Source organism: Mobula hypostoma, chromosome 2 (assembly GCF_963921235.1).
Source record: "Mobula hypostoma chromosome 2, sMobHyp1.1, whole genome shotgun sequence".
Classification (NCBI taxonomy): Eukaryota; Metazoa; Chordata; class Chondrichthyes; order Myliobatiformes; family Myliobatidae; genus Mobula; species Mobula hypostoma.
This window is the reverse complement of record NC_086098.1, coordinates 195,000,908-195,027,294: the sequence shown is the minus strand read 5'-3', so window position 1 is coordinate 195,027,294 and position 26,387 is coordinate 195,000,908. Positions and strand designations below refer to the sequence as shown.

At 40.8% G+C, this 26,387-nt stretch overlaps 1 protein-coding gene across 3 annotated transcripts in view; it reads right to left on the bottom strand.

Moving 5' to 3' along the window:
- oprl1 (opiate receptor-like 1) overlaps positions 1 to 26,387 on the bottom strand; it is a 130,449-nt gene that overhangs the window by 47,644 nt on the left and 56,418 nt on the right. The window contains exon 2 of one of the 3 annotated variants that reach the window (XM_063030697.1): positions 17,513 to 17,717. The exons of the other annotated variants lie outside the window; for them this stretch is intronic. The gene's annotated coding sequence lies outside the window, so the exon portion shown is untranslated. The remainder of the gene's footprint in view (positions 1 to 17,512; positions 17,718 to 26,387) is intronic. 3 annotated transcript variants of the gene reach the window in all.

Here is a 26,387-nt window from a genome sequence, read left to right as displayed (position 1 = left end):
GTGACTCTCGCCATAATGAAATGGTTCACACAAACCATCAGTGTGTACCCAAATGGCAATTAATTCTCAGATGCTGCTTTGCATATCCAAGTGGAAGATATTGATAAGTCCTGGATCCAATTACTGAAGTTGTTTGCTTCAATCATTTTCAGTAATTTTGAAGCTTGCCCTAACATATTTTGTGAGGAGATGGAAATTATCTGAGCTTTGATTGATTAAGAATCAGAATCATAACTGGAATCAGGTTTAAAATCATCGGCATATGTTGTGAAATTTGTTGTCTTTGCAGCAGCAGTACAATGCAATACATGATAATAGAAAAAATTGTGAATTACATTAAGTATATATAAAATATAAATTTGTTAAATTAAATAAGTAGTGCAAAAATAGAAATAAAACAGTAGTGAGGTAGTGTTCATGGGTTCAATGTAATCGGATGAAGAAGCTGTTCCTGAATCACTGAGTGTATGCTCTCAGACTTCTATTCCACCCCCCCCAATGGTAGCGGTGAGAACAAGGCATGGCCTGCGTGATGGCAGTCCTTCATATGATGGATGCTGCCTTTTTGAGGCTTTTCTCCTTGAAGATATCCTGGATTAAATGGAGACTAGTGCCCATGATGGAGCTGACAACCCTTATAACTTGCTGCAGTTTATTTCAACCCTTTGCAGTGGCACCACCCCCATCCCCCCATACCAGACTGTGATTCAGCCAGTTAGAATGCTTTCCATGGTACATCTGCAGAAAACTGTGAGTGTCTTTGGCGACATACACTTCAAACTCCTATATATAGCTGCTGCCATTCCTTTGCATCGATATATTCAGTCCAGGTTAGACCTTCAGAGATATTGACATCTAGGAACTTGAAATTGTTCACTCTTTCCACTTCTGATCCCTTTATGAAGATTGGTGTGATTTCCCTCATCTTGTTCTTTGGTCCTACTGACGTTGACTGCAAGGTTGATGCTGTGACACCACTCCTGCCAGGAATAGTTGTATAGTCAGCATATTTATAGATGCAATTTCAGCTGTGCCTAGCCACGCAGTGGTGGGTGTAGGGAGAGTAGAGCAGTGGGCTAAGCACATATTCCTGAGGTGCACCAGTATTGATCGTCAGTGAGGAGGAGATGTTATTTTCGATCTGCTCAGATTGTGGTCTTCTGATTGGGAAGTCAAAGATCCAGTTGCAGAGGGAGGAACAGAGGCCCAGGTCCTGGAGCTTTTCAAACAGAAGTGTAGGAATGATTGTGTTGAATGTTGAGCTGTAGTCAACAGCTACAGCTATAGTCCTACATTGGTATTTGTATTTTCCAGGTGATCCAAGGTTGTGTGAAGAGCTAATGAGACTGCATCCACTGCAACCCTATTGTGGCCATAGGCAAAGTGCAGTGGGTCCAGGTCGTTACTGAGACAGGAGTTACTCCTATACTAAAACTAACTTCTCAAAACAAACTACCTAGCAGTCTCTTCTTCTGGGTCCTACTGGATCCCTGAGCCCATTTGCTCCTGATATTTACTTCTCTGCTGTGAATGACCATGTTCCTTCATTCAACCTTGATGCACATTTCCTTTTGCCTGTAGCCCCACTTTGCTCCATACAGCTGTGGTGTACATTGCCGCCATGCACATTTTAGGGCTGTTGTTTTTGTCAGACTGGTATGCAGCAAGTTGCCAAAGACTGCATTCAACTAGATATGGTCCATTGGGAACCAAGCAAGACCAATTTTAGTGCACATTTTTGGGTATAACTTAATGTTGTTTCCAATTTGACAAATTTCATGATTCTTTGCAAGTGAGCTGAATTGGTATTAGCTCTTAATACATGAAGGGGTTCGCACAACTTGTATCCAAGCATGTGAACTTTGAACTTAATTTGTGTGACAAAAATAAATCCTAAGAAAAGATTTCTTGGCAACATTTAAATGAAACAAATTATTTTATGAATGTATAAAGGGACAATAGTTAACTAGAAGTTGAACATCCTAGTAAGAAAGAGAAGAATATTTGTTCTGAATCTTGATTAGGTTAAGTGTATATTACATTCACATTTATAACAGGAGGCAAACAATGTGGTTTACTTTTAGACACATTATTGATAAAATCAAAATGCAGCATTGAAATAGATAGCAAAATATACTAGAGAGACGAATATTACTGAAAATTGATAGGCTATCAGATTAAGATCAGTGTGACTTCGGTCTTTGAAAGAAGTTATAAACATTGTAGAAAAGATATTTAAATTCTGATTTAAATTCAGATTGGTTACAGAAGTTTGATGTTAGACTAGGAGGTACACAGACTTTCAAGGCAGCAGAAACTGATAAATCTGGAAAATTGGCTCAGCCTGACATTAGGTATGTGAATAATTATAAATGATTTGCAGAGTTTGTAAATAAACAATTTAGAAATATAATTCATAATTAAAAGATGTTGGAATTAATTTGCTAAATGAAACAATATAAGGTTAACTCAAGTGTTTGACAGGAACTGTTTACACAAAAAGCTGTTGGAATCTAGAAGACACTAGCTAGAAAAATGTGGAAGTTACCCTCATATTGAATTTCAAAGAAAACCGAACAGGTTTTTATAAAATGAGAAATATACAGTGTTAATGACAAAATTAATACCTAGTACAAAGCACGTCTATTTTCCTAAAGAACAGGGCATGAATAATTGGAAGATCAAATGGCCTGCATCTGTGCCACATGTGCCTGTGACCCCTCTGACACAGCCATGTCAGTCTTCCAAATAATAATACAGCATACTTTTCATTATAGTATGCCATCTATTTATGATGGTTTATTCACAGTTATTCACTTCTCCCAGCTGATAAATAACCAGTTTCAAGGGTCCCCTAAAATCAGAGTCTCATTAGTAATCTAATGCCCAGATCAATTTTGTTTGTACATTTGTCAATGTTATTCCAGCATCATACAAATTATAGTGTCTTTAAAATAATTGTATTTAATATAGTGTTACTTATGTTTGATTATGGAGGGTGAGAATTAAACGAAAAAATAAAACCATACTAGTTTATATGGTTTTAGTTTACCAGACTGTCTTGCAGCAATATCTACTTAAAATGTTTTTACATGAACAAATTTACAACCTGATTAAGCATTGCCATTGTTTATTCTCATTTTATACTTACCATGTTTGATATGGTTTCTTCGTTCTGAGTCACCGATGAAGGTGTAACACTATTATTTGACGCATCATCAAAAAGGTCATCAAAGGGCCATCAGAGAGGCAAAGTGTGCACATGCCCAGTGAATCCACAGCCAATTCCAGGATAGCGGCGACACGCGGCGCATGTGGAAGGGCATTCAGGACATCACCAACTACAAGACAACAGCACCTGCCTGTGCTGCTGATGCCTCCCTCCCAGATGCGCTGAACAACTTCTACGCTCGTTTTCAGGCGGAAAATGACGTGGCGGCGAAGAAGACCACCCCTCCTCCAAATGACCAGGTGCTGTGTCTTACCGTGGCTGATATGAGGAGAACCCTGTGCAGGGTCAACCCACAGAAGGCTGCTGAACCAGACAATATTCCTGGCAGAGTGCTTAGAGGATGTGCAGACCAGCTAGCAGAGATTCTCACTGACATCTTCAACATCTCCCTGAGCAGCGCCATCGTTCCTAAATGCTTCAAGGCTGCCACCATCGTCCCCGTGCCGAAGAAGTCTTCCGTGTCCTGCCTCAACGACTACCGTCCCGCTGCACTCACATCCATCATCATGAAGTGTTTCGAGAGGCTCGTCATGAGGCACATCAGGACCCTGCTGCCCCCCTCACTGGACCCCTTGCAGTTCGCGTACCGTCCCAACTGTTCAACAGACAGCACCATTGCCATCACCCTCCACCTGGCCCTAACCCACCTGGACAAAAAAGACACGTACGTTCGAATGCTGTTTATAGACTTCAGTTCAGCATTCAGCACAATCAGTCCTCAGAAACTGATTGGAAAGTTGAGCCTACTGGGCCTGAACACCTCCCTCTGCAACTGGATCCTAGACTTCCTGACTGGGAGACCTCAGTCAGTCCGGATTGGAAGCAGCATCTCCAAGACCATCACACTGAGCATGGGGGCCCCCCAGGGCTGTGTGCTCAGTCCACTGCTGTTCACTCTGCTGACCGATGACTGTGCAGCAATACACAGCTCGAATCACATCATAAGGTTTGCCGATGACACAACCGTGGTGGGTCTCATCAGCAAGAATGACGAGTCAGCATACAGAGAGGAGGTGCAGCGGCTAATGGACTGGTGCAGAGCTAACAACCTGTCTCTGAATGTGAATAAAACAAAAGAGATGATTGTTGACTTCAGGAGGACATGGAGCGATCACAATGACTCCTCCATAGGGATCGTTAAGAGCACCAAATTTCTTGGTGTTCATCTGACAGAGAATCTCACCTGATCCCTCAACACCAGCTCCATAGCAAAGAAAGCCCAGCAGTGTCTCTACTTTCTGCGAAGGCTGAGAAAAGTCCATCTCCTACCCTCCATCCTCACCATGTTCTACAGAGATTGTATTGAGAGCATCCTGAACAGCTGGATCACTGCCTGGTTCAGAAATTGCACCATCTCGGATCACAAGACCCTGCAGCGGATAGTGAGGTCAGCTGAGAAGATCATCTGGGTCTCTGTTCCCGCCATTACAGACACTTACACCACATGCTGCATCCGCAAAGCAAACAGCATTATGAAGGACCCCACGCGCCCCTCATACAACTCTTCCCCCTCCTGCTGTCTGGCAAAAGGCACCAAAGCATTTGGGCTGTCACAACCAGACTATGTAACAGTTTCTTCCCCTAAGCTATCAGACTCCTCAATACCCAGAGCCTGGACTGACACCAACCTACTGCCCTCGACTGTGCCTATTGTCTTGTTTATTATTTATTGTAATTCCTGCACTGTTTTGTGCACTTTATGCAGTCCTGGTTAAGTCTGTAGTCTAGTGTAGTTTTTGTGTTGTTTTACGTAGTTCAGTGTAGTTTTTGCATTGTTTCATGTAGCATCATAGCCCTGAAAAAGGTTGTCTCATTTTTACTGTGTACTCTACCAGCAGTTACGGTTGAAATGACAATAAAAAAATGACTTGTCTTGACTTGACTTGACTTGATGTGCTTATCATGCCTGATGTGCAGTAAAAATACACAGGCAAACACAATCTGAGGCTTCAGAGGCTGATAGTGCAAAATATAGGATCCAGTAAAGACTGGTACAAAACAAAACAGTAATCTCTACAATTTGATAAAATGTTCAATTCAGGAAGCAGGAAGAAGATGGGCATTGCACACTGTTCATCTTTAAACTCCCTCATCAATGCAATATAAAGTCTGCTAAATGTTTAGCTTCTCAGGAAAGGATCAAAATGTTTGTGTTAATTTTCATTTTTCACAGGATGCTACCTGAAAAGCTGAATATTACCAGTACTTTTCAGATTTTCAGATTTGTGCACCTTGCTTAGGCTTACTGATTTAATAATTTCTCCAGAGGACTGATTCCTTTAGATATGGATTTTAACTCAGTTTGCTTTAGCTCTTCAGACAACATTGAAACATTCCCTTGGGTTTCTTAGCAGTCTGGAATCATTTACCGAAACATAAGGTGATCAATTATAACAATCCACTCATTTCTACTGGGGCACTCAAAAATATTTAATAAGTCTAATATATTTTGAAGCCAGCAGAACTGGGAGGAGGACTTCACTGGGTGTCAATGACTCAGGGATGGATTTCTTCAGTGCATTATTTGCAGAACTGCCTCCACTTAAACACACACAAAGAAGATCAGCTCGGTGTATCTAGACTGGGCACATTTGGGTGCATTGTGACCATGAGCTATTTGCAAACAGCAAGCTCATTCATGCAAACAAAACTTGGCCCAATATTTCAGTATCTGAATATGTATCAAAAATGCTGTAATTTTACAGAACGAAGGGAAGGATAGTTTCAAAGCTGAAGGAGTGCTTGAGGGCAACGTGTTAATTAGTGAATCTGAAGTGTCAGAACAAAAGTTAGAGTCCTCAGCACGCCAGGACATGTTGAAAGGAAAAGAAAAATAATGCAAACAGTAAGACATATATTAGAGCGTGGCTAGAGGGTGAAAGAACACAAATATATCTAATAAGATTTGATGTAAAAGACTGAATTATAATATGAATAACGATGAATGGAGGTCGGACTGTGTTGAATAAAATAGTACAAGACGTCAAAAGAATTCACTTTTTAATAATAACAGCTACATAAGAAGTTGCTGGAAAATATAAGATGAAAAGTGGCCAAGCTGCAATAGAAATATTGATAAGGCTTCACTTTGTGAAGATGAATATAACAAAAATACAATGCTGAATTATTTTAATTAAATGATACAGAGAGTTCAATACTAACATTATTTTAATAGGAATGAAACAAACATTTAAAATATTCAGTTTAAATTTATCCTGATAAATGGACTTTTTTTTCTTTTAAATCAAAATTGTGAATATATTTATAAAGAAGCGTAGCTTGTGACTACTCCACAGAGCTAATCTCTAGAATACATATGTTTCTTATCACAGCATGACTGCGAGGAGGTAGTAATGTGCTGGACCAAGCAATAATCCTTAATAAAGAAAGGTGCTGAAATGTATTCTATAATTTTCAGACACTTCTTTATTTAATATGAATTTAAATAAAATAGACACATCAAGTATGCATGAAAGCACTGGCTATTTTAATGAGAAATTGTAAAACATAAGATACCTATGATAAAAGCCATTGCATGGAGTTGAAAGGGGTAATGAAAGGAGCCTGATATTTAATCGTAAGAAAGCTGGAATTTATAATGAGCAAATATAAAAATCCAAAATATAGATTAGAAAAATTGGAAAAATAAAGTTAGGAGGTAATAGATAACTGCAAACTTTTCTCTTAGAAACTATTTGTCAATTAAGAAGGCTGTAGAAATTAATGAAATAACTGTTACAGGATGATTAAGGGTGGATCTATTCATTTATTAGTATCCCTCCCCGGCATGGTTATGATACTAGAAAATTAAGTAAAGAAGTGAAAAATTGAATTTAAAATTGATTCTGGACCATTGTTTTTAACTCCCTTTTTTGAAAGCCAAATTCATAGAATACTCTGGAAATCGCAGAGGAATCAGATAGTGGAAAAATTATGACACAATTGCAGGCCATTTTAGAGAACCGTATGCTCTTTTTTGAAAAAGTTATTTATAACTTCCTATTATCTAGAATTAATCGTAGTTCACCTGAATTGCAAACGTTATTGTGAAAAGAGGCTTGTATTGATTTTTCTAGCTTTTGTTCAGATTTCTGTCTTCTTCATCTGAATAAAATGCTTTAAATGGGTATATACTTCTTTCAGGATCTTGTCCATATGGTATACAGTCTAGACAATAGACTTTGCAACTATTCATCAGTGCTCTAACAATACAATGAACTTGGGCTGTTTTGGATCTAACATCTTTACAATGGGGGGGGGGGGTGCTCTGGGTATTGAACATAATAAGAGCATAAGACATAGGAGCAGAATTAGCCATCTGGCCAATCGGGTCTGCTCCGCCATTCAATCATGGCTGATGCTTTTTTCTATCTCCTCCTCAATCCCAGTTCCCGGCCTTCTCCCCGTAACCTTTGATGCCCTATCCAATCAAGAACCTTCAATCTCTGCCTTAAATACACCCAATGACCTGGCCTCCACTGCTGCATGTGGCAACAAATTCCACACATTCACTACCCTTTGGCTAAAGAAATATCTCTCCATCTCTATCCTGACACTATGCCCTCTTGTCCTAGACTCTCCCACCATGAGAAACATCCTTTGCACATCTACTCTGTTTAGGCCTTTCAACATTTGAAAGGTTTCAATGAGATTCCTCCCCCCCCCCCCGCCCCATCCTTCTGAATTCCAGCGAGTACAGACGCAGAGCCATCAAACGTTCCTCATATGATAATCCTTAAGTTCCTGGAATCATCCTTGTGAACATGCTCTGGACCCACTCCAATGCCAGCACATCTTTTCTAAGATGAGGGGCCCAAAACTGTTCACAATAGTCAAGGTGAGGCCTCACCAGTGCCTTAAAAAACCTTAGCATCACATCTTTGCTCTTGTATTCTAGACCTCTTGAAATGAATGCTAACATGGCATTTACCTTCCTCACCACCGACTCAACCTGCAAGTTAACTTTCAGGGTGTTCTTCACAAGTCCCAAGTCCCTCTGCATCTCAGATTCCTGGATTTTTTCCCTGTTTAGAAAGTAGTCTGCATATTTATTTTTACTACCAAAGTGCATGACCATGCATTTTCCAACATTGTATTTCATTTGCCACTTTCTTGCCCATTCTCCTAATTTGTCTAAGTCCTTCTGCACTCGACCTGTTTCCTCAACACTACCTGCCCCTTCACCAATCTTCGTATCATCTACAACCTTGGCAACAAAGCCATCTATTCCATCATCAAAATCATTTATATAATGTTAGGACTATTGCTGGAACAGCAGAAATTTCTGGCTAATCCTTGGAAAGAAAATAAGTTTTGTAGTCATTTACTGCATCCCACTTCTTCACAGTTATCTGAAGTGAAACTAATTGGCTCACAACCTTAATCTCACAACTGAACCTGAGAGGGAGCTGTGACAACTTATCTACACCATCCAGGGCATAGTGATTGGCATTCCATCAAGTACACTAAATATTCATTCTCTCCACAACCAATGAACAATGGCTTCAAATGTACCCCAAATACAAAATGCACTGCATTCATCCAAAATATTTAAGCAAGATCACAAAGGGCAAAGGGAGCAGGCAGTTGGGAACACCACCGCCTGTAGGTTCCTTTTCTTGTTGCCTATCATGTTTCCTTGGAAATATATCATGGTCTTCCAATGTGGCTGTGTCTAAATCCTGGAATGTCCTGCACATCAGCAGTATGGATTTGTACTTGCATGGTGTTTGCATCGGTTTCTTCTTGCACAGATGATGCTTGAATTGTTATGTGTTTCAATCATTTTCTGTCTTTTCAGTCCTTTGTTTTTCCAACACCAACAGTTGTTGAGTTTTCTGCGCTGTAAGAACATCTTCTCTAGAAAGGCTACAAAATCAAGGAGTTAGCTTGTTGCCACTTGCTCAAGGAAAATTTGGATATTAAATGCTGGCTTTGACAAAAATGCCTAGGTTCTGAAAGTGGACCTAAAAAATAACCTCCAAGAACTTATTAACATCATTTAATTCTGTCTCTGTCTCATTTGATAGTGAAGCTGTCATCCATGTTTTTCAATACAACCGCTTCAGAGCCCTTCAGGTCAGCTTCCCATCTTCTAATTTGCTCAAACCTGAGCTTATTGAAAAGACTGTTGCCATATATGTTTCCAGACATGTTCCTTTCACCCATCACACTTGAATTCAGGGTGCAATGCTGCCGGAGCTCACCGGAGCACTGCTCCGGCACCTCTGCAAAAGAAAGTCAAAATAAACAAGTGGGGAATTTAACAGCAGCCACATATTAAATAGAGGGAATTTTATGGAAGCGGGGTTGGGGAGAGGGGTTGGTGGCTGGTGGGGAAAATACCACTACTAATAACATTAGGATATTTGATCATTGTTAGTGAAATCCTGGAGCTGTGACTGTTTTGTGAAGTTCCTTCTCGCTCGACCCGTTGTCCCAGCATACCCTGCTGTAGCCTCCCGCCATTTCACAGATCCTCAGTCTCTCTCCAGCACTCATTGTTTGAGCATTTTTTGCCGAGAAAATAAAAACCTTAGATCTTTTGAAGAGTGGCACTTTGCTTGCCGTAGTGGGCGGTAAGATTGGTAAGAACGAATCGAGCGTTTGCACAATAAATCAGAAAGAAGCTGGAATCCATGGAAGGGTTAGGGCAATGGCAAAAATGGTCTCTCTGGTTTGTGACAAAGTGCTTGCAAAGACTGAGAAAGCATTAAGTATGTGGCTAGAGGACATGTCACAGAAGCATATCCCTGTTGATGGCAAAATTATGCATAAAAAAGCACTTAGCCTATGAGCACTACTGTGAGGGTGTTGATGAGAGCGAGAGGAAGGAGTTTAAGGCTAGTAAGGGATGGCTGGCTGGCTATGTAAAGCACTACAGCCTCAAGAACTTAAAGATCACAGGAGAATCGGCATTAGCTGATGTACCAAGTTTCCTTTTATGGAGCTGGTCGAAGTACACGCTTGAAGTCTCTCAGAAAAAAAATTGTTGATCACAAACTATCAAAAGCTCACACTGCTGCTCGAAGTGTTGAAAATATAGCTAGTGAAGACGCTCTTAGAAAATTATGTGACACCATGAATGCTTCACATCTAAAGGCAACTTGTTCAATTTTTCGTTCTGCTTATTATTTAGGTCAGAATGACAGACCACACTCTGATTACTTTGGCTTATTGGAACTTCAAAAAAAAGGCATTGACATTGGAATTGGACTGCATTCCCGCACTAGTGCTACAGAGATAATTAATCACATAGCTATTAATATGAAACAGAAAATTTGCCAGAATATCAAGCAGATAAATGGCAAATTTTCTGTTCTCACTGATGAATCAACAAGCCTGAGCATTAAGACCGCCCTAACAGTTTATTTGAAATGTGCAAGTGATAAGGAAGGTGATCCCCATTTTATGTTTTTAGATCTAATTGAACTGCCTGATCAGAAAGCTGCAACTATTGCTAAGCATCTATTGAACTATTTCAATAACCATGGGTTTGATGATTTTTACTTGATACAGAACCTTGTAGCATTTGCTAGTGAGGGGCGAGCGTAATGCTTGGCATCAAATCTGGTGTTGCTACAATTCTCAAGGAACATTACCCTGATGTGATAATTTGGCACTGTCTTAATCACAGATTAGAACTTGCAGTAGGTGATTCGGTGAGAGAAGTTCATGGAATAAATCATTTTCAATCATTTATGGACAAATTGTACTCTGTTTACAGTAGATCACCTCTAAATCAAAAGGAATTCGCTGAATGTGCCTCTCAAGTAGAACAACAAATTTGCAAATTTGCTGTGTTCTGGGCACCAGGTGGGTAGCTAGCTCCTTTCGAACAGTTTCAGCAGTGTGGCAAAATTATGAAGCACAGTGTTTTCATTTTTTCAAAGCAATGAAGGATGAAACAAGATCTGGGAGTGACAGAAAAACCTATGAAGGTCTGTTGAAAAGACTCTCTTCAGGACAGTTTCTATTGGACTTAGCTCTAATGTGTGACACTTTGCATGAACTTGGGTTACTATCAGAGTGTTTACAGAAACACACTACTACATTTGTTTAATGCAGACAAACTGATCCAACGGAGCATAAGATCACTGCATGGACTGAAAGAGTAACCTGGTACAAAAACTCTAGAAGCTCAAGGGGCAGTTGAAAAGGTGAAGATTGGAGAAATTACCTTAACAAACAACAACAAAATTGTCTCCATTAATTATCTACGGTTTATTACTAGTCTTATAAACAATTTACAGCACCATATGTTCATGGCAACATCCGTGAAAGGTTCTCAAACTTCTAAACCACGAAGTGTGTATAAATCCCTGCTAAATGAAATGTGTGTCCTTGATAAAGATAATTGGCCTGCTGAAATACTGCCTAATTATGGAGAAGCTGCAATATCACCTCTCTGTAAGAGGTTTAAGTTTTCTTCTTCCTCTATAATAAATGCCTTCAGAGATTATGTGGAGGATTGTGGACGCCACATTTCCCAAGATTTACGCCTATTACTGAGCTGTTCACAAGTTATTCCTATTAGTACTGCTGAGTGTGAGAGAGGATTCAGTCAAATGACCTTGATAATAACAACAATGTGCTCAAGAATTCTCATAAATCATGTATCATCACTTATCTTTGTTAAACTACATGGACCTCCTCTAGTTCAGTGGAATCCTGAGCTGTATGTCACATCATGGTTGCGGTACCACAGATCAGCAGATGACACCAGAACAAGAGTTGCTTCAGACCCCCAAACACATATTACGCCTGATCCTTTGTGGAAATTATTGTGAAACTTCTCACTGGTGGCATTTGGTAAGTAGGTAATTACTTTTAAATTGGTGAAATACATGATTACCATCTTTTTCTTTACTTGCTTGATAATTATATTTTATGATAATTAGTGAGTGCAACCATTCAATACTTTGTCATATTATTAAATTAAGTATTATATGTTTTATTGTACCAGTTATACACTGAAATGTGATAGGCTATAATCTTGTCAATGTCTTAACTATCACTATATTTCTGTGGAGCTTTGGAATTCATATATTTCTTTCATCTTTACATTATAAGACACCCTATTCATATATATAAGTCACACCCAATTTGTGTACCTGCTCATTACATGAATGGGGCAAGGAAGTTGCCCAGTACATGAAATAAGGAGGTACTCAAATTGGGTGTGACATATATATAGAGAGGATGTAGGAAATGGCAAGCATTTTGTCAGCTCCAGCACCTAAAATATTAGCACTGCACACCTGCTTGAATTCAATAAATTATGTTAGCTTTCTTTCAAAATTCCTCTTTTGCCTCACCCCTGTCAATATATGTAGCCCTCTAGTTTTCTGCCATGCACCAAGATTTCTGTGCACCTCCAATTGTGCCTCTTAAATGTCCCAAGTTTTAATTTCTCCATCATTGATGGTCATAGCTGCAGCCCATCAGAGGCTTAAACCTCTAAACTGCTTTGTAAGGCTCTGCTGTCTTCCCATCTCTCTCCTATCTTCTTTCTCAAAGAATTTTAGTGTCATAGAGTCATTAAGCACTACAGCTCAGAAACAGGACTTTCAGCCTATCCGGTCTGTGCTAAACTGTTATATTGCCTAATCCAATCAACCCACACCTGGACCATACCCCTCTCATCCAAACCTCTCTTAAATGTGCTATCAAACCCTCATCCACCACTTCCTCCTGCAGCTTGTTCCACACTGTCATCACCTTCTGAATCAACAAATTCCCACTCAGGTTCCCTTTATCTTCCAAAATCTTAACATTTTGTTTTTAGTGCAACTTTTGGGGCACCTGCCTCAACTTTATCTGAGGCTTCTTAGAAATTTTACTGACTAAGAAATCCCCAAGATACCCAATGGACATTTTAATTTGTTATAGGCTCTATTTGAACTTAAGATGTTATTATTAAGGCACATCGAACAGTAAGTTTACACATCTGAAGTAACATCAAGATGTTGCAGAAGATACAGCTGCACGTTTGGAACCACAGATATAATATAGACAAGAACACATTTGACATTAGTTCCACAAGGTCAATTAAATAAAATAGGAAATTCAATACTTTTATTTAATTCAAATGTTTGATAATAAAATGTGAAAGTTCATGTTGAAGTAATTATGTTACATGAATTTATTTGTGTTAAATTATCTGTAATCCTTATCAATAACACCAGGCCTTAGCAGAATATTTTCTGCAGGATGAGATGTGTACTTAACCCTATTGACATTCTGGGGCTGATACAATCATAGCATCGAAGAATATGCAACATGGAAATAGGCCCTTTGATTCAACTCGTCCTTGCCCACCAAGCTAGTACCATTTGTTGTGTTCCGCCCAAATCCCTCCAAACCCCTCATTTCTATTTACTTATCCAAATGTATTTTGCTGTTAGCGCTAACCTATTTCCCTGCTTTGGGGATCATTGAAAATATATGTGCTCTCAAAGCAGCATTGGTGTCACCTAGCAGAAGCCTGCTGATCTATGGTCACAAACTCCCCATTCAGTAGCCTGTTAACCCCATTCTATCCTAATCTAGGACCTGCCAGGGGATATCATACCAGATCATTTTAATACTTAAAATATTAGTGTTAAAATCTTTATTCTTTTCTACACTTCATACTGCCTGCCTTTATAACCTTCACAGATTTCTAAATTGTAGATAGATAGATGCATACTTTATTGATCCCAAAGGAAATTGCAATGTTGGAGAAGCATTACACCTGCACAGATATATAAATATTAGAAGAGAAAAGGAGAGAATAAACAATAGGTTACCTTAAACAATCTAACAGGAGGGATTATCACTTCCCCGGCTATAGGTTGACTCATTAAATAGCCTAATGACCGAGGGTAAGAATGACCTCATGTAGCGCTCTTTGGAGCAGTGCAGTTGTCTTAGTTTGTTACTACAAGCACTCCTCTGTTCAGCCAAGGTAGCATGCAGAGGGTGAGAAACATTGTCCAGAATTGACAGGGTTTTCTTAGGGTCCCTTATTCTACCACAGACTCCAGTGTGTCCAGTTTGACTCCAATAAAAGAACCAGCCTTTCTAATCAGTTTATTGAGCCTGCTGGCATCACCCGTGTTGATGCCATTGCCCCAGCACACCACCACATACAAGATTGTACTGGCGACATCGGACTGGTAGAACATGTGAAGGAGAGGCCTGCATACTCCAAAGGACCTCAGTCTCCTCAGGTAGAGGCAAAGCTGGCCCTTTTTGTACACAGCCTCTGTGATGGTGCTTTACTCAAGTCTGTCATCAGATGCACCCCCAGGTACTTGTAGGTCCTCACCACATCCATGTCCTCAACATCAATTGTAACAGGGAGCAGTGCAGGCTTAGTCTTCCTAAAGTTTGTCACCATCTCCTTTGTCTTACTGATGTTGAGGTGCAGATGATTCAGCTTGCACCTTTGACAAAGTTCTCCACCTAGGCCCTGTATTCATCCTCCTGTCCTCCCTTTATAAACCCAGCTATTGCTGAGTTATCAGAGAATTTCTGCAGATGATATGACTTGGTGTTGTATCAAAAGTCCGAGGTATACAGGGTAAACAGGAAGGAAGGGAACCAATACAGTCCCTGTGAGGGCCCAGTGCTACTTACAGCCATGTCTGACACACAGCTTTGAAGCTGAGTAGTCTGCCAGTCAGGTCGTCCATTATCCAGAATACAATAGAAATGCCAGCCTGCTTTGAATGGAGCTTCTCCCTCAGCTATGAGGGCTGCATGGTACTGAAGGCACTTGGGAAATTAAAAAAAACATGATCTTCACAGTGCTGTCCTGCTTATCCAAATGGGAGTAGGCTCTGTTCAGCATTGTCAACTCCAATGTCTTCCTGATCAGCAAACTGCAAGGGATCGAGGACTGATCTGACCTGGGATCGGATGTGAGCCTAGAATAGCCTCTTTAGGGTCTTTATTATTTGTCCAGATTTGCTCCCATTAATACAGAATACATCTGCTTTCCTGATCCAACATTTCACAGTGACATCACATTGAAAAAACATCATTAGAATCAAAGTGTATTGGAATGTCCTGAGCTATATAAATTCTTGCTCTTGCTTAGAATCTGACAGGGATTTCTGATCTCTTCATAAGAACCTAAGCAATAGGAGCAGGAGTCGGCCATCTGGCCCTTTGAGCTGCTCTGCCATTCAATAAGATCATGGCTGATCTGTCCATGGACTCATCTCCACCTACCTGCCTTTTCCCATAAATCTTAATTCCCCTACTATGCAAAAATCTACCCAACTTTGTCTTAAATATATTTACTGAGGTAGCCTCCACTGCTTCATTGGGCAGAGATTTCCACAGACTCACCACTCTCTGGGAAAAACAGTTCCTCCTCATCTCCACCCTAAATCTACTCCCCCGAATCTTGAGGCTATGTTCCCTAGTTCTAGTCTCACCTATCAGTGGAAACAACTTTCCTGTCTCTATCTTATCTATCCCTTTCATAATTTTATGTTTCTATAAGATCCCCTCTCATTCTTCTGAACTCCAGTGAGTACAGTCCCTGGTGACTCAATCTCTCCTCATAGTCTAACCCCCTCATCTTTGGAATCAATCTATTGAACCTCCTCTGCACCACCTCCAAAGCCAGTATATCCTTTTTCAAGAAAGGAGACCAGAACTGCACACAGTACTCCAAATGCTGCCTCACCAGTACCCTGTATATTTGCAGCATTACCTCTCTGCTCTTAGATTCAACCCCTCTAGCAAAGAAGGCCAACATCCCATTTGTCTTCTTGATAGCCTGCTGCACCTGCAAACCAACCTTTTGTGATTCATGAACAAGCACCCCCAAGTCCCTCTGTGCAGATTATTATTTAATATTTATAAATATTATTTAATTTTCCTTTTTCCTTCCAAATTAGATGACCTCACATTTACCAACATTGTACTCCATTTTCCAGACCCTTGTCCATTCCCTTAACCTATCCATATCTCTCTGCAGACTCTCCGTATCTTCTGCACAATTTGCTTTTCCACTCAATTTAGTGTCATCAGCAACCTTAGATACATTACACTTGAATCGCTGTTCCAGATCATTAATGTATATCGTGAACAGTTGCGGGCCCAGCACCGACCCCTGCGGCACACCGTTCACCACTGATTGCCAACCAGAGTATCACCCATGTATCCCAACTCTCTGCTTTCTATTAGTTAACCAATCCTCTTCTATCCATACTAATACATCACCTCCAACTCTATGCATCCTTATCTTATGGATAAGGCTTTTATGCAGCATCTTATCGAACGCCTTCTGGAAATCTAAGTAAATAGAGTCCATCTGTTCCCCGTTTTCCACTGTACTCATTATATCCTCAAAGATCTCCAAGCTTACTCCAGTAGGTTTGTCAAACAGGAACTGCCTTTGCTGAATCCATGCTGCTTCTGCCTGATGGATCGATTTCTTTCCATATGCCTTGCTGGTTCTTCTTTAATGATAGCATTCCTGTGTACAATAGAATGCAGAAGACTGGAGGCTGCTGCAAATTTAACCACAAGTTTACTACACTTCTTGAGAGTGTAATAAAATGCATTCTTGTGAGAAACAATAAAATACACCCAGAGCTTGAGGTTACAGTACCTACCCAGTGGATAGACACTAAATATTAGTCATTATTGCTCAGACCGGTACTGTTCATAAAGACAAATTCATAACTCCTGCTAGCGAGAATTCTTTTTTATATATTTTAGAAGCATATCATTTGGGCATCCAGAATGTTTACTGTGAGGATTACAAAATTCAAACCATTATATTTATCTCCCCCAAATCCAACACTATTCCCAATGGCCAAGCATTCAACCATCTTAATCAAAACTAACTCGGAAACAGTCCCGACACTGCTTCACATTAAATCATTCTCACCATTTTCATACCTCAATGTTCTATTCTATTGTCTCCCTTAAATCATCCCAAATTACCCCAATTGCTCAATGTTCTATCATAAACTTTGCCTTTAGGAGCGTTTTATGATTTTAAGCCGAAGTTAATTCACTAGAGCAGATAAATTCTCTAGCTTCATATCAGAATTAGAATCAGATTTATGAACATTGAGATATGCTGAGAAATTTGTTGTTTGTGGCAGCAGTGCAGAACAAGACATAAAAATTTACTATTGGTACAATAAGTATAATTAAGTGAGGCAACAGGGAAATAGTATGGTAGAGTTCATGGGCTCATGGAACATTCAGAAATCTGATGGCAGTTCCTAAAATGTTGACTATGGATCTTCAGGCTCCTGTACCTCATACCTGATGATAGTAAAAAGAAGAGGGCATGTCGTGTGTAGCGAGGGTTGTCAATGATGAATGCTATCTTCTTGAGGCTCTGCTTTTTGATAATGAGTAGGCGGCTTAATTGCATTTGCTGCTAGGACCTTTATCACGGGTACTCAATAACAGCAGTAAGTTACAGAGCTATGAGTAAGCAAATATTCCAGGATTTAATCTCTTCAATCTGTGAAAAGATAGCAAAACATTCATGCATTTGGAAGAAAGCTAAAACTATCCATTTTAAATCAACAGCTTGACTGATAACTTAAAATAAACTGCTCATCTGGAGTTACATTCATTTCAACATAAAATAATTGTTGCTATTTACACCTTTTCAACAAATCCAAAGAAGTAACAGTTTCACAATCTTCAATGCATTACTCAAGTAATTGGAAAGATCATAATGTCCCAAGTTTATAAAATTGTGCCTTAGCAGTAGCACAGCTATGGTGCATCATGTATGTCATCAAGGTGCAAAGAATACCCGGAAGCAATATATAATTACTCCGTCATTAGTCATCATTTTCTAGGTCTCAGGCTTTTTCCACCTAGATGTTTGTTGAACAGTTACTGTCTAAGATTATGAGATCATGAATTTGCTGTTTCTCTCACTGTCACCAAAAACACGAGTATTCTATATGGCTGCTTTGCTTCTAATGCATTCTTAATAAAATAGGTTGAAGGAAATCCCAGGCATGATACCATATGTCAAATTCAAATTGTCAAGAGATGTTTGTGGAAGACTCCTTAATGGGTTAGGTAGCCATAAATCGTAGTTTGGAATTAAAAATTATGAATTGAAAGATAGTTAGTGAAGCTAGTCCGGCATTGAAATATAATATAAAAATAAACATTGAAAATACATCCTTATTAAAACAATACATAAATTAGGAATTGAAATTTTTGAGGATACTCTAGTTTAATTATTTGGCATGTTTAGCATTGTGATTAAAGTTAGCAATATACAAAATAAATGTAATATATATTTTTACCACATTTAGTAGGAGTGTGAACAAACTCAAAGAACCAGCCACATTTCACAAAGACACTTCTCTGTTGATCAGTTGAGTTGGCCTGGGAACATTGTCATAACAGTTACAGAATTTTTAATGAGAAAACATTATTGATACAACCACACTTGTCTATTTTTATGAAGTTCATAAATTTGGTGCTGGTAAATATACTCAGTGGCCTCTTTATTATGTGCCTCCTATAAGACTATAAAATATAGGAGCAGAATTAGGCCATTCAGCCCATTGAGTCTGCTGATTATCCCTCTCAACTCCACTCTCTTGTCTTTTCCCTGTAACCTTTGATACCCTTACTAATCAAGAAACTATCATCCATAGCTGTATGTGGCAATGAATTCCACAGATTTACCACCCTCTTGCTAGAGAAATTCCTCCTCATTTCTGTTCCAGAGGGACGTCCTTCTGTTCTGAATCTGTGCCCTCTGGTCCTAGACTCCCCCGCTATTGAACACATCCTCGCCACATCCACGATACTTAGGCCTTTCATTTTGTAATAACCAATGTTCTTGTGCATGGAATGATCTGGATGGTTGGCACATAAAACAAAAGCTTTTCAAAAGGCAATAATAAACCAATTATCATCACTCCAGAGTGGACCTTTGTGCCTTTCTCTTCTTGTAAATTGTTCCAGAAACTCTACATCAGGAGGACAATTCACTCCTGCCCGATAGTGTTTGCCTCTCTGCTAGCAGCTGTACTTTGGAAACAGACACCCAGGAATAGAGATTGAATCCCTCTTAACCATTGCCATCTCTTGCTCATGTCTGTGCTGCTTCTTGCTTCTGTAGTTTAAACATAGGTTATATTTTGATGGCTATCTCATATCCTTTGTGTGTGTTACAATCAATTGACTGCCAGGGTGGCACACTGCCCAAGCGATAGACTTCTTTACTCCTGTACCTAACAAATTTGCCACAGAGGGTATGTTCATGGTTTTCTTCTGCTGTAGCCCATCCACATCAGGGTTCATCATGTTGTGTATTCAGAGATGCTCCTCTGCACACCACTGTTGTAACACATGGTTACCTGAGCTCCTGTCATGTTCCTGTCAATTTGAACTAGTCTGGTATTCTCCTCTGACCTCTCACATTAACAAGGTATTTTTGCCTACAGAACTGTTGCTCACTAGATTATTTTTTTTGTTCTTCGTACCATTCTCTGTAATCTCTAGAGAACGTTTGCATAGAAATTCCAGGTGGTCAGCAGTTTCTGAGATATTTAAACCACCCATCAGGAACTAACTATCATTGCAAGGTCAAGGTCACTTAGATCACATTTCTTCAAGTGGTGAACAATAACTGGACCTTTTGACCAAGTCTGCCTGCATTTATGCATTGAGCTGCTGCCACATGATCGGCTGATCAGGTAACACACACAAAATGCTGGAGGAACTCAGCAGGCCAGGCAGCATCTATGGAAAAGAGTGCAGTCAATGTTTTGGCCAGAGACCCTTCAGCAGGACTGGAGAAAAATGATGAGGAGTCAGAGTAAAAGTGTGGGGGGAGGGGAGGGAGAAACAGAAGGTGATAGGAGGAATGGGGAGGGGAGGGGTGAAGTAAAGAGTTTGGAAGCTGGTTGGTGAAAGAGATACAGAGCAGGAGAAGTGGAAATCTAATAGGAGTGGACAGAAGGCTATGGAACAAAGAAAAAGGGGGAAGGAGCACCAGAGAGAGGTGATGGGCAGGCAAGGAGGTAAGGTGAGAGAGGGAAATGTGAATGGGGAATAGAGAAGGAAGGGGGGACATCGCCTTCTCTCAATTCCTCTGCCTCCACTGAATCTGCTGTCAGGATCAGATTTTTCATTCCAGATCTAGCGAGGTGCCCACCTTCTTCAAAGAAAGGGGCTTCCCTTCCTCCACCATCAAAGCTGTCCTCAACCACATCTCTTCCATTTCACACACAGTTGCCCTCATCCCATCCTCTCTTCACGCTACCAGGGATAGGGTTCCTCTTGTCCTCACCCACCAGCCTCCACATCCAGCACATAATTCTCCACAACTTCCACCATTTCCAACAGGATCCCACCACCAAGCACATCTTTCCCTTGCCCCCCACTTTATGCTTTCCACAAGGATCATTCCCTATGTGACTCCCTTGTTTGTTTGCCTCTCTCCACTGATCTCCCTCCTAGCACTTATCCTTGCAAGTGGAACAAGTGCTACACCTGCCCCTACACCTCCTCCCTCACTACCATTCAGGTCTCCAAACAGTCCTTCCAGGTGTGGTGACACTTCACCTGTGAGTCTGTTGGGGTTCTCTACTGCGTCCGGTGCTCCCAGTGTGTATCTGTTGTATATCGGTGCTACCTGACATAGGTTGGGAGACTGCTTCGCCAAGCACCTATGCTCCATTCGCTAGAAAAAGCGGGATCTCCTAGTGGCCACCCATTTTAATTCCACTTCGTATCCCATTCTGACATGTCCATCCATCTCTGCTGTTGCAGTGAGACCACACTCAGGCTGGAGGAGCAACACCTTATATTCCGCCTGGGTAGCCTCCAACCTGATGGCATGAACATCGACTTCTCTAACTTCTGGTAATGCACCCCTCACTTCTCTACTCCCCATTCACATTTCCCTCTCTCACTTTATCTCCTCGCCTGCCCATCACCTCCCTCTTGTGCTCCTCCCCCTTTTCGTTCTTCCAAGGCCTTCTGTCCTCTCCTATTAGATGCCCCCTTTTCCAGGTCTGTGTCTCCTTCACCAAGCAACGTCCCAACTCTTTACTTTACCCCTCCCCCTTCCGGATTCACATATCATCTTGTGCTTCCTCCTCCCCTCCCCCCCCACCCCACCCCACCCCACCCCACCCCACTTTTTTACTCTGATTCTTCATCTTTTTTTTCCTCTAGTCCTGCTAAAGGGTCTTGGCCCGAAACATCGACTGTACTCTTTTCCATAGATGCTTCCTGGCTTGCTGAGTTCCTCCAGCATTTTGTGTGTGTTACTTGGATGTCCAGCATCTGAAGATTTTCTCTTGTTTGCAGCTATCATGAGCAGGTGTACAGGTGTACTTACAATGATGAGCCTGAGTGCAGGAGTACCCACTTTCATGAGCGGGTGTCCAGGCCTACCTAATAAAGCAGCCACTCGGTGTATATAGCAAAGAAAACATCCTCAATGATCCGAATCATAGCTTCCCAAAATCACTACTAATGAAGGTGGACAGAATGACTGGCAGCAGATGTTAGGTACTGGGCATAATGCTTCTTATTCACGGTAATGTTCACAGTGAAATTTTTAAATCAGTTTTCCAATATATTCACTGAAACGTGTTCCTTTGGCAATGTCAGGAGCTATGTCAAATGAATCATTAATCTAACAATTTTGCAAAAGACGTGTGCTCAGAGATTTCTAAAATATAACCTTGAATGTTCGTACACTTAGAGGCACTGATGTGACATGGTTTTGAAAGAGCTGCACATGAAAGCTCTAGAGTCCCCAGCTGATAGTGTTCTTCAACTAAATTGCAGTACCTTCTATTGCCATTAGATATATTTAAAATCTATGGCTGATTGATAAAGAATTAAAAAGAACACATAAAATAATAGATGGAATATTCTCATCTATACTTGAAACATTATTTGATGAATTGATTTGGGATTTTAGGAATATTACAGGAGGATTCAGGTTATCAGAATATAATTACAACATTGTGGCTATTATTTTAACCACAAGAGCACATCAAGTTAAAACTTCTATGTGAATATGATTAAGAATGATGAAAAGATTTGTCATTACAAGTGACTTATGTTTCAATGAGTGTAAATAACTAAGACTGTAAGGAAGTTTCCATGGCAATCAGTAAATATGACATTTAAGAATATTGACCTTGTTCTCAATTCTTGATATTGAGTCAAGGATAATCCAAAGAGCTTTTACAAGTATATTAAGAGCAAAAGGATTGTAAGGGATAAAATTGGTCCTCTTGAAGATCAGAGTGGTCGGCTTTGTGCAGAACCAAAGGAAATGGGGGAGATCTTAAATAGGTTTTTTGCGTCTGTATTTACTAAGGAAGCTGGCATGAAACCTATGGAATTGAGGGAATCAAGTAGTGAGACTATGGAAACTGTACAGATTGAAAAGGAGGAGGTGCTTGCTGTCTTGAGGAAAATTGAAGTGGATAAATCCCCGGGACCTGACAGAGTGTTCCGTCGGACCTTGAAGGAGACTAGTGTTGAAATTGCAGGGGCCCTGGCAGAAATATTTAAAATGTCGCTGTCTACGGGTGAAGTGCCGGAGGATTGGAGAGTGGCTCATGTTGTTCCGTTGTTTAAAAAAGGATCGAAAAGTAATCCGGGAAATTATAGGCCGGTGAGTTTAACGTCAGTAGTAAGTAAGTTATTGGGGGGAGTAGTAAGAGACAGAATCTACAAGCATTTGGATAGACAGGGGCTTATTACGGAGAGTCAACATGGCTTTGTGCGTGGTAGGTCATGTTTGACCAATCTGTTGGAGTTTTTCGAGGAGGTTACCAGGAAAGTGGATGAAGGGAAGGCAGTGGATGTTGTCTACATAGACTTCAGTAAGGCCTTTGACAAGGTCCCGCATGGGAGGTTAGTTAGGAAAATTCAGTCGCTAGGTATACATGGAGATGTGGTAAATTGGATTAGACATTGGCTCGATGGAAGAAGCCAGAGAGTGGTGGTAGAGAATTGCTGCTCTGAGTGGAGGCCTGTGACTAGTTGTGTGCCACAGGGATCAGTGCTGGGCTCATTGTTATTTGTCATCTATATCAATGATCTGGATGATAATGTGGTAAATTGGATCGGCAAGTTTGCTGATGATACAAAGATTGTTGGAGGTGTAGTAGACAGTGAGGAAGGTTTTCAGAGCCTGCAGAGGGACTTGGACCAGCTAGAAGAATGGGCTGAAAAATGGCAGATGGAGTTTAATACTGACAATTGTGAGGTATTGCACGTTGGAAGGACAAACCAACGTAGAACATACAGGGTTAATGGTAAGGCACTGAGGAGTGCAGTGGAACAGAGGGATCTGGGAATACAGATACAAAATTCCCTAAAAGTGTCGTCACAGGTAGATAGGGTCGTAAAGAGAGCTTTTGGTACATTGGCCTTTATTAACCGAAGTATTGAGTATAAGAGCTGGAATGTTATGATGAGGTTGTATAAGGCATTGGTGAGGCCAAATCTGGAGTATGGTGTTCAGTTTTGGTCACCAAATTACAGGAAGGATATAAATAAGGTTGAAAGAGTGCAGAGAAGGTTTACAAGGATGTTGCCGGGACTTGAGAAACTCAGTTACAGAGAAAGGTTGAATAGGTTAGGACTTTATTCCCTGGAGCGTAGAAAAATGAGGGGAGATTTGATAGAGGTATATAAAATTATGATGGGTATAGATAGAGTGAATGCAAGCAGGCTTTTTCCCACTGAGGCAAGGGGAGAAAAAAGCCAGAGGACATGGGTCAAGGGTGAGGGGGGAAAAGTTTAAAGGGAACATTAGGGGGGGCTTCTTCACACAGAGAGTGGTGGGAGTATGGAATGAGCTGCCAGACGAGGTGGTAAATGCGGGTTCTTTTTTAACATTTAAGAATAAATTGGACAGATACATGGATGTAAGGTGTATGGAGGGATATGGTCCGTGTGTAGGTCAGTGGGACTAGGCAGAAAATGGTTTGGCACAGCCAAGAAGGGCCAAAGGGCCTGTTTCTGTGCTGTAGTTTCTATGGTTCTATGGAGAGAAATTAATTGTTCTGGTTAAACTAGTAGAAAACAAAAGAATTTAATGTTGTTTGATCATTAATGTTTATTCATAAAACCAGTGATTTTTCTGCAGTGATTTTCACTCTCCAGCAGAATCTAACTCATATTTTTGATACTTCAATTCTTCACACACATCAACACACACAAAATGCTGGCAGCATCTATGGAATTGAACAGTCGATGTTTTGGGCTGAGATTCTTCAAGACTGGAAAGGAAAGGGGAAGATGACACAATAAAAAAAGGTTGGAGGGGGGAGGGGAAGGAGAACAGTTAGAAGGTGATAGGTGACGTCAGGTGGGTAGCAAAGATAAAGAATCAGAAAGGAAGGGGCAGGAATGGACCATAGGTGAAAGGGGAGGAGGAGGGGATCAAGGGTGAGGTGATAGACAGGTGAGAAGAGACTGTCATTCTATTTAGATATTCAGCCGATCAAGTTTATACTGCCTTTCAGGGCCACATTTATTTCTCTGCTTATTTCTCCACATCCATTTGCGCTCACTCTGATTCTCCTACTACTAAGGGTAACTTTAGATCATAAGACCTTAAGACATAGGAGCAGAATTAGGCCATTGGGTCCATCAAGTCTGCTCTGCCATTCCTTCATGGCTGATGTATATCCCTTAACCCATTCTCCGTCTTCTCCCTGTAACCTTTGACAGCCTGATTAATCAAGAATGTATCAACCTTTGCCTTAAATATACCCAATAAACCAACCTGCAAAGTTCTCTGTGCCATTGAATTCTGCAGATTCAGCACCTACTGGCTGAAGAAATTTTTCCTCATCTCTGTTCTAAATGGATATCCCTCTATTCTGAGGCTGCATCCTCTGATCTTAGATTCCCTTACTATAGGATAAATCCTCTCCGCACCCACTCAATCTAGGCCTTTCAATATTCAATAGGTTTAAATGTGATCCTCCCCTCATTCTTCTAAACTCCAGTGAGTGCAGGCCCAGAGCCATCAAATGCTCCTCATATGTTAACCTTTTCATTCCTGGGATCATTCTCGTGAACCTCCTCTGGACCCTCTCCAATGCCAGCATATCTTTTCTTAGATAAGGGGCCCAAAATTGCTCACAATACTCCGTGCAGTCTGACCAAAGCCTTATAAAGCCTTAGCATTACATCTATGCTTTTGTATTCTAGTCCTCTTGAAATAAATGCATTTGCTTTCCTTATTGGTGACTCAACCCGCTAGTTAACTTTTAATCCTGCATGGGGACTCCCAAGTCCTTTTGCATCTCTGATTTTTGAATTTTCTCTCATTTAGAAGATAGTCCATACCTTTATTCCTTCTGCCAAAATGCATGATGATGTGCTTCCCCATATTATATTCCGTCAATCCCTTCTACACTCTTTTCCCAAATCTGGCTAAGTCCTTCTGCGGACACCCTGCTTCCTAAACACTACAGGCCCCTCCACCTATATTCATATCTTCCACAAAATTGATCACAAAGCTATCAATTTCCTCATCCAAATTATTGGGGTGTAATGTGAAACGAAACAGTCTCAAATGAGACCCCCGTGGAACATCACTAGTCACTGCCAGCCAATCAGAAAAGGCTCATTTCATTCCCACTCTGTCTCCTGCCAGTCAGCAAAACTTCTATCCAAGCAACACACATCAAAGTTGCTGGTGAACGCAGCAGGCCAGGCAGCATCTCTAGGAAGAGGTACAGTTGACGTTTCAGGCCGAGACCCTTCGTCAGGACTAACTGAAGGAAGAGTTAGTAAGAGATTTGAAAGTGGGAGGGGGAGATCCAAAATGATAGGAGAAGACAGGAGCAAGAGCTGGACAGGTGATTGGCAAAGGGGATATGAGAGGATCATGGGACAGGAGGTCCTGGGAGAAAGACAAGGGTGGGGGGAACCCAGAGGATGGGCAAGGGGTATAGTCAGAGGGACAGAGGGAGAAAAAGGAGAGTGAGAGAAAGAATGTGTATAAAAATAAATAACGGATGGGGTACGAGGGGGAGGTGGGGCATTAGTGGAAGTTAGAGAAGTCGATGTTCATGCCAACAGGTTGGAGGCTACCCAGACGGAATACAAGGTGTTGTTCCTCCAACCGGGTGTGGCTTCATCTTTACAGTAGAGGCCGTGG